This window comes from Peromyscus leucopus, chromosome 14 (assembly GCF_004664715.2).
Source record: "Peromyscus leucopus breed LL Stock chromosome 14, UCI_PerLeu_2.1, whole genome shotgun sequence".
Lineage (NCBI taxonomy): Eukaryota > Metazoa > Chordata > Mammalia > Rodentia > Cricetidae > Peromyscus > Peromyscus leucopus.
The window spans coordinates 18357487-18364634 of record NC_051075.1 but is presented as its reverse complement, the minus strand read 5'-3'; the positions used below and the strand labels follow the sequence as shown (position 1 = coordinate 18364634).

Here is a 7148-nt window from a genome sequence, read left to right as displayed (position 1 = left end):
GGCCCCGCCCCCTGTGCCTGCCCCCCTCCGGGTGGCGGGGCCCGGACCCCGGAGCCGCGCGGGGATCGGCGGGAGCTCGCCCACCCGGCCAGGATTAGCGCGGGGCGTGCGCCCCGGGCCCCGGCCGCTCGCCTGCGGCCTCCTCCCTGTATGGGATTATTTTCCTTTTGCGCGTCAATATTTATCCTTATTGATTAAAGTTTGTATCCAATTTTGTCTCCAAGAGCGGGGGCGCGGCGGAGGGGCGAGCTGTGAGGGTGCGGGAAGAGGGCGTGAACCTTAAGAGACGCAGCAGCCGGGGAAAGCGCCCTCGGAGAGGATGGGCCAGCGGCCGGGGAGAGCCGGCTTTCGGGGGGAGCCTGGCCTGGGAAATGGGGCGGGGGCGGCCGCGGCCAGGCCGGTACTTACTGGTTTCCGAGGCCCTCGGCGGCGAGCTCGGCCGCGAAGCGGGGCTGGCTGAGGGCGGCGTGCGGGGGCGGCCTTCCGGGCCGAGAGCTGCCCAGCGCGAACACAGTACCAAACAGTCCCGAAATAAAGCAGGTAACACGTGCGCGCTCCGTATGTCTCTCTTCACTCCAAGATTCGCGCTCACGCGCGGGTGACCGGGTGGCGTTTTCTCCTCGGCACCCCACCTCCTCTTCAGCTTCTAGGCAGTACTGGAAGCTGGTAGCCGCGATCGATCACCCTGGAAATATTTTCATTTTGCTTAACATGGAAGAAAATTATAACAGTGGGCGTCTACTTCCTTTCTTGTTTTTTTTTTTTTTTTTAATCCTATGTTTGCTCCTTTACCCCCATGTTACAAATGGTTTATGTCTTTAAAACCTCAATCTTGAAACGTCAGTATGTCGAAATACGCTCTTGCCCTTCCTGGATGCCGCTGGAATGCTCCTGGGAGCCTGGGGAACATGGATTAGACAGTCCCGGCTTCTGGGGATTAGGGATGGTTTGGTGAGGAGGCTGAAATGAGTGGATAGCTTGGGATTCAAGGGCTTTAAAAGGGTCGTGCGGCCAGGGCCAGGGCTAAGGCCCAGCATTTCCCAGGGATTGGAATTTAGCGCGGAGCACACAGACCAGAAGCTTCTCAGCTCTCACAGGCTCGAAGCACGCCACGTTGTAAGGAGGTGTTAGCCCAAGAGAAGAGGGAGGTGGAGACGCATAGGTCACGAGTACCTTTCCCCTCCTCTTTAAGGTAAAATACCCCAGCCATGCAAGCATTCTCCACTTTGATGAACTCTTAGCTAAATGATCTGGCAGACTTGGTATTTTTTTAAAAAATGGAGGGAGAAAAAGCAGGGCCTATGTGTGACGTTAAAATCTCCCATAAAAATGTAATAATAATAATAATAGTGATACTCAAAATAATAGGGAGGTATCCCACTGTTCCCATACCCAACTTTGAAATGGGGCGCAGGGAGAGGGGAAGAAAAGAGAGAGAAACTTTGGAGAGAATAATATACACAATTATAAACAGGAATGTTGTAAGGGATCTTTGAACATTTGTCCCCGAATATCCTTTCACTGGTTGGATCTCTTCCTACATATCCGCTTACTTTAAAACAAGCTATGCATGAAGAAAAATTCCAGGGTTCTAGCAATCAACTTAGCAAGCCACATCCGCGGCGCCAAAGGTTGATTTCTAAGCTTGGGGTTTCTCACAGAAGCCTGGCGAGGCAGTGGGCTTTGCCAACCCAGCTAGAGATCTGTGAGCCTGAGTCGTCCGGTTCACTTCCCCTGCCACCCTTTCTCCTCCTCAGGCCCATTCTTCACAGTGGTTCCTCAACTGGCTGGCTTTCCTTCCTCCTCCCCTCTTCCGTCTTCCCTTTTCGCTCACCCACCCCCTCCTCCCTCCCTCCTTTCCTCTCCCCTCCACTCCTCCACCTACTCCTCCCCATCCCCCCAGCCCCCCTTCTCACCACCGCTTATAATGGCTCTCGGGGCTCCCTCTGAGGTGGACGGCCCGGTACGTTTTTCGTAGTCGGTCTAGCGTGAAATGATTCGGTGTAACCGGATTCTTGGGAAAGGACAGGTTACGTAAACATTTACTGATGTGGAGTAACTATACTATTTGTACTCTGATATGCAGGAAGGAAAGTGTTGATTAACACAGAAGAAAAAAAAAAGCGAAATTAGCTGATTGCATGCTCATAAGTGCAAGCTGTCATTGAACTGCTTTTAAAATAGACACAGCTGGGTGTTTGTGTTGAAAAATTTCTTGTGTTTTTGCTAATACTGAAATAAGCATGATTTTGTATACCAAACATTTTCAGATCATTAAAATTTGTAATCTGTGCTGGTTTTAAACACAAAGAAAAGAAACAGAATCATTTCGATGTAAAATTTGCTGATATTATATTAACTCAATCAGGTCTGTACAAATTGTGCATTGTGTCTCCTAAAATCTGTTTGATCAATTTAATACACAAAGTGCCAAACGTGGGTATTGTTTGTTAACATTGGACATTTTATTCCAATCTGAGCTCAGCAGTGAACTGGAGGAGTGTTCCTTGAATACAACACCAGCTCTGACTGATGAATTTTTAATGTTTTGAGGTGCTTCTTAGGTTAAAGCTAAGTGTGCATTGTTTTGTTACCCTGTAGAAGAAATTAGCAGGCGAAGTAAGGTTTTCTGCTGTTTACTTTCAAAAGGCAAAAACTGGGTTTTGTGAAGTAAGAGCTGCCATAATCTGATTTTATATGTCAATGCTTATAGTGGCCTGGAAAATGTTTTTGCATGCAAATTAAGGATGTGCTGTGTTATTTTAAGGTTGCATGAATGCAAATCTCTCAAAATAGGGCATTTTACAGTAAAAATATAGAATACAGTTTGATATAATATTAAAACTAGTTTCCTGATGCAAAGGTTATTTGTAATTTCCAAAAAAGTAAGTTTGAATCCCTTTAAATAATTTTAATTGCTCTTTATGATGAGATGGGACTATATATCAGAATGCACACAGATATATTTATATCAGCCTTCTTTAACAAAACATGCACTGTTTACTCAGCGGCTTATATTTGTATCAGCAATGGTTTCTTTTTAGATCTGCTGTTAGCTGTAACGGGGGAAGGGGCTTCTGGACAAAGTATGGTGAAGCTGAAAGTCTCTGGATGGGGCTCTGTATATCCTACCAACCAATTTGGGTGCAAATTGGATTTGAAGTCCTGCCCACGTCCACCATGGGCCTCTTCTCTCAGCACATAAAGGCCTCCTCAGCCTCTGTGATTACCTTCAGAAGACAGGGCAGGCAGCCAGTGGTCTCAGACCGGAAACAAAGTCGTCCCCCCCACCCCCAATCAGGACAAGTTTCCCTCCTAATCAATTTAACCTCACACTTATGAATCTGCAAATGTGTAGTGTTCGTGAAGTAGTAGATATAACAGCATATCAGTGCGACTTGTTGGTTTACATAGTGGTGAACTTGTAGGCCTCAGTTTTCATTCACCACCCACCCATCCCCAAAAGAGGACAAGAATTGTATGGTGAGCAATTCCAATGGAAGAGTGTCTTGGGAAATGAATTAGATTATTTCTTTTAGATTTTTTAATTAACCTCCAAGACTCCACAGCATACTTCATCTGAGCAGGGAGTAGCTCATTTTCATTTCCTTTCTGAGGGTGGATGTTACATTGTCTTCCTTGGGGGCAATTCTTTGCTTGGGACCTTCCTTGCCTTCTAGTAACAAGGGTGGGCCATATTATCTATCTCCACCTTTCCCTTGGGAGCAGGGACAAACTCTAGCTAAAGTTCTCTTCTTACAAATGCACAGGACCGTTTGTGACCCCTTGACACGTGGGAGTCAGCAGATACCATGCTGAGACATCCAGGTATTTTCCAAGAGAGTCTGTAACAAATGAAGTCCGCCCTCCCTAGAGCCAACTTGTCTGTAATCGCTCCCTAACAGCAGGTAATGGTGCTAACATTTAGTGATTAGAAGTTACTCTTTAGCTGTTGTAGCCTTGTTCTGTGGGTTTTGGTTACAGGTTATACGATTAGGTTTGCGAGAACAGTAGTGAACTAAACTTCTCAGTAAGAGGTCTTCACACCAGGGAAGTGTTACTTTTCCTCAGCAGCCCTGCCTCGTCACTCATTAGGGAGCCGCAGGTTGTCAGAGGCTGCTCTCTGCAGGCTCATGCGCGCACCCTTAATGTCCTCGAGGGCGCGCATATGTGCGGGGAGTGGGTACACACACACACACACACACACACACACACACACACACACACACGGCTCTAAAACTAAATTAAGAAGCCGATGATTAAGACAAGCGTCTACTAGGGCTGTCATTTCAGCATCCTTCCATCATAACATTGTGGCACCGGCAATTTTGCTTGAGAACCTTGAGAAAAAAAAATTCTATGGGAGAGCCTCATATCTGAGAGTCGAAATGTTTAACTTCTATAAGCTAGGGAACCACCTCAGAAACCAGAAAGTTAAAAGGAGGAGGAAGAAGAGGGGGGAAGTAGTCTTCATGGAAACCCATGGAGTTCTCTGGGCACGCCTCTTTGACATAGCCATGCGTTCCATGTGCAGTGAAGCCAGATCCACTGACACCCCAAAACTCCTGGTGCCACCAACCCCAGAGAGACTCACAGGATAATGTCATCACCCTAGAGCCAAGACCCTTTGAGTTTCTCTGAACAACTTCTCTGTAGAATACCCCAGCATCTCTGGTGAATAGGAAGGCCTGCTGCCCTTTTTTGTGTTTTCTGCTATTTGCCAGCAGCTTGGGACTTTTGAGAGTGGGTAGTTTAAGAAGTTGGAGCCCCTGGTCAGTAAGAAGGGAGGCTTTGCTCCACTTGCAGATCAGATCCAATTCGGAGAAATTCTCTCACACGCCAGCTGGGCAAGCCAGCCCTGAAAAGTGAATGTCTGTATTTTCTCCTAGTTGCCCAAGGAATCAGTGCAGTCTACTTTCCCAAGAGGACAGGAAAGAATGAAGAGAGAAGAGAGAGAAGGAAAGTCGTATGGTCCCAGAACTGGAAGTGGAAGATAAGGCTGTGTTTCCTAGTTCTTCCCCACCCCATCCTAGTCTTTCTGAAAAGGAAGCAAATAGACTTACACAATCCAGCATGTATGACTATGCTGTCTTTCCTGGTTTGTCCATCAATGCATCTTGAAAGGAAAAGAAAGAAAATGATTTCATAAACACACACACACACACACACACACACACACACACACACACACAGTGAAACAAAAGCTTGCAGGCTGGAAAAGTGCAGAGCTCCTATGACCCAGGGGCCTTAACTATCCCATCACTGGTCTTAGTTTTTCGGAGCATCAGTGTGATTTTCAGTGGGAGCCTAAATCACCTTCCTGAGAACACAGACATAAAATCCCCCGTGTTTTGAAGCACCCTTTCAGAAGGTCCCCCAAACTGCATTTGTGAAAGAAAACTGGGGAGGGGGGGGATGTGTGACTAAGTTGCAACTGTTAGGTGGTCAGCTCAGAAACGGTCAGCCCTCAACAGTAAACGCACACAAAACGTGTAGGGTACTCAAGGGCTGTGTGAGAGATGGATATATAATACAGGAAATAACTAATGCCCATTGTAAGTCTGGAGAGGAATAAGGAGAGGGAAAACTGCATGCTTAAGGGTACTCGGAGAACCTCAGTCCCAAAGCCTCCCTTAGTCCAGGAGAGAAAGTAATAATAAAATGTCTGCTTTCTTACCAAAAATTAAAACCAAGCCCCCAAAACAAGACAAACAAAAATCCAACCAACCAAACACAAAAACTTCCAGGACAAACCAATGCGCACAGTTCATACCCACCTGCCTCTTCGCTCTCTAGTGCTGGTTCTTCTAGGTCCGTCCCACGCCCCACCCTACCCAACCCAAAGCGGAACAAAACCTGTGGCACCAGTGTTTGCCAAAGGTCCTGTCTGCCCACCCTCTTGGGGTGGCAATGGCTGTGGGGCCGCGGTTCCTGGCGACTGAGCTTCGCGGACGGACTCGCTAGTCAGCACGCCTCTGCTCTCCTCTCCTCCCTCCGCGCTCACCCTGAGCTCCTTTGTCGTCCACGCCTGCCAAGTGTAATCCAGCCGGAGAGAGGCCTTGCTTTTAGGTTTCATCTCCAGATCCCCCCTCCCCTTCTGAAAAGGCAACTTTCAGCTTAGATGTCTGGTTTTTGCACATCAGACTGGAAGTACGCACCAACAGATCAATATTTTTGGACTTTATAGGTCATCTGCCATGGTGAACGCGGGCGGGGGGCGGGGGGGATGGTGGTGGTGGTGCGGGGAGGAAACCAGTTAAAGGTTGTGAGCTTGTATTGATAGAGTGCACAATTCTGAGCTGAAATACCAGTGCGTGGTGGTGCTGAAGTTAATTCGAATATTCAATAACAACTAAGGAGTATTGAACCCAGTGGGGGAGCGCAGTTACACACCACTTCTCTCCGGATCTTCCCAAGAAGCCACATGCAGGAAGGAGACATCCGACAGAGCGAGCTAGATGCAGCAGGGCACAGAAGCAAGCTGCTACCGTCACCAAATGAAAACTAAACCAGCTCAATTTCTTTTCAGAACTGACAGCGGAGGTGGTGGGGGCATTTGTATATTAAACAATCCCGGGTGGATCTATTTCGCCAAATTCGGTGTCTCCCTCCTGGGTTTGTCCCGAGACATGCAGGGAAAAAGAAAGCCATGTCTGGGATGAAAGCTCAGTCGGGCAAGTTTGGCCCTGAGCTTGTGACAAACCGTCACCGCAAAGGGGCTCGCTGTCTCTTTCTGTCTTCCTTTCTTTCTACCTCCTCCTCCTCCTCTCTCTCCCTCCTTCCATTTCTCTCTCCTCCTCCCTCCCTCTCTCCTTCCTTCTTTCCACCATCTCTTCTTTTCTCCTAGAACGCGAACTTGTTAGATAAGAAAGAAGAGAGACACCTAGGAAACGGAAACTCAGAGGAAGCCCAGCTCTTGTCAGGCAGGCGCTGCGGCTGGCTGAGGGCGGCCGCGTGGTCTCCGAGCGAGCGAGCGAGCGCAGCGCGGTGGAAAGGTTCTCCCCAGTGCTTTCTCGGCCTAAGGCTTTCCGGCCGCCTGCAGGGCCAGGCGCTCCGCTCGCTCGGATTTCTGCCCAAGCAACCCACCCTTTGGCCTTAGAATAAACACCCCCAAAGAAGAGAGAAAGGCCCCCAATTAAGCTAAGTAT

The 7148-nt window shown here is 48.3% G+C and overlaps 1 long non-coding RNA gene across 2 annotated transcripts; it reads right to left on the bottom strand.

The window, feature by feature from the left end:
- Window positions 1-23: 23 nt before the first annotated feature.
- On the bottom strand, window positions 24-6199 carry LOC119088973. 2 transcript variants are annotated; one of them, XR_005092731.1, is made up of 4 exons: window positions 5778-6199; window positions 5064-5116; window positions 1917-2014; window positions 24-685 (listed from the first exon to the last, which is right to left on the bottom strand). It is a non-coding gene; the product is annotated as an uncharacterized LOC119088973 (long non-coding RNA). The 2 variants fall into 2 exon arrangements; XR_005092730.1 differs by having other exon boundaries at window positions 601-685; window positions 1917-5116.
- Window positions 6200-7148: the final 949 nt, after the last annotated feature.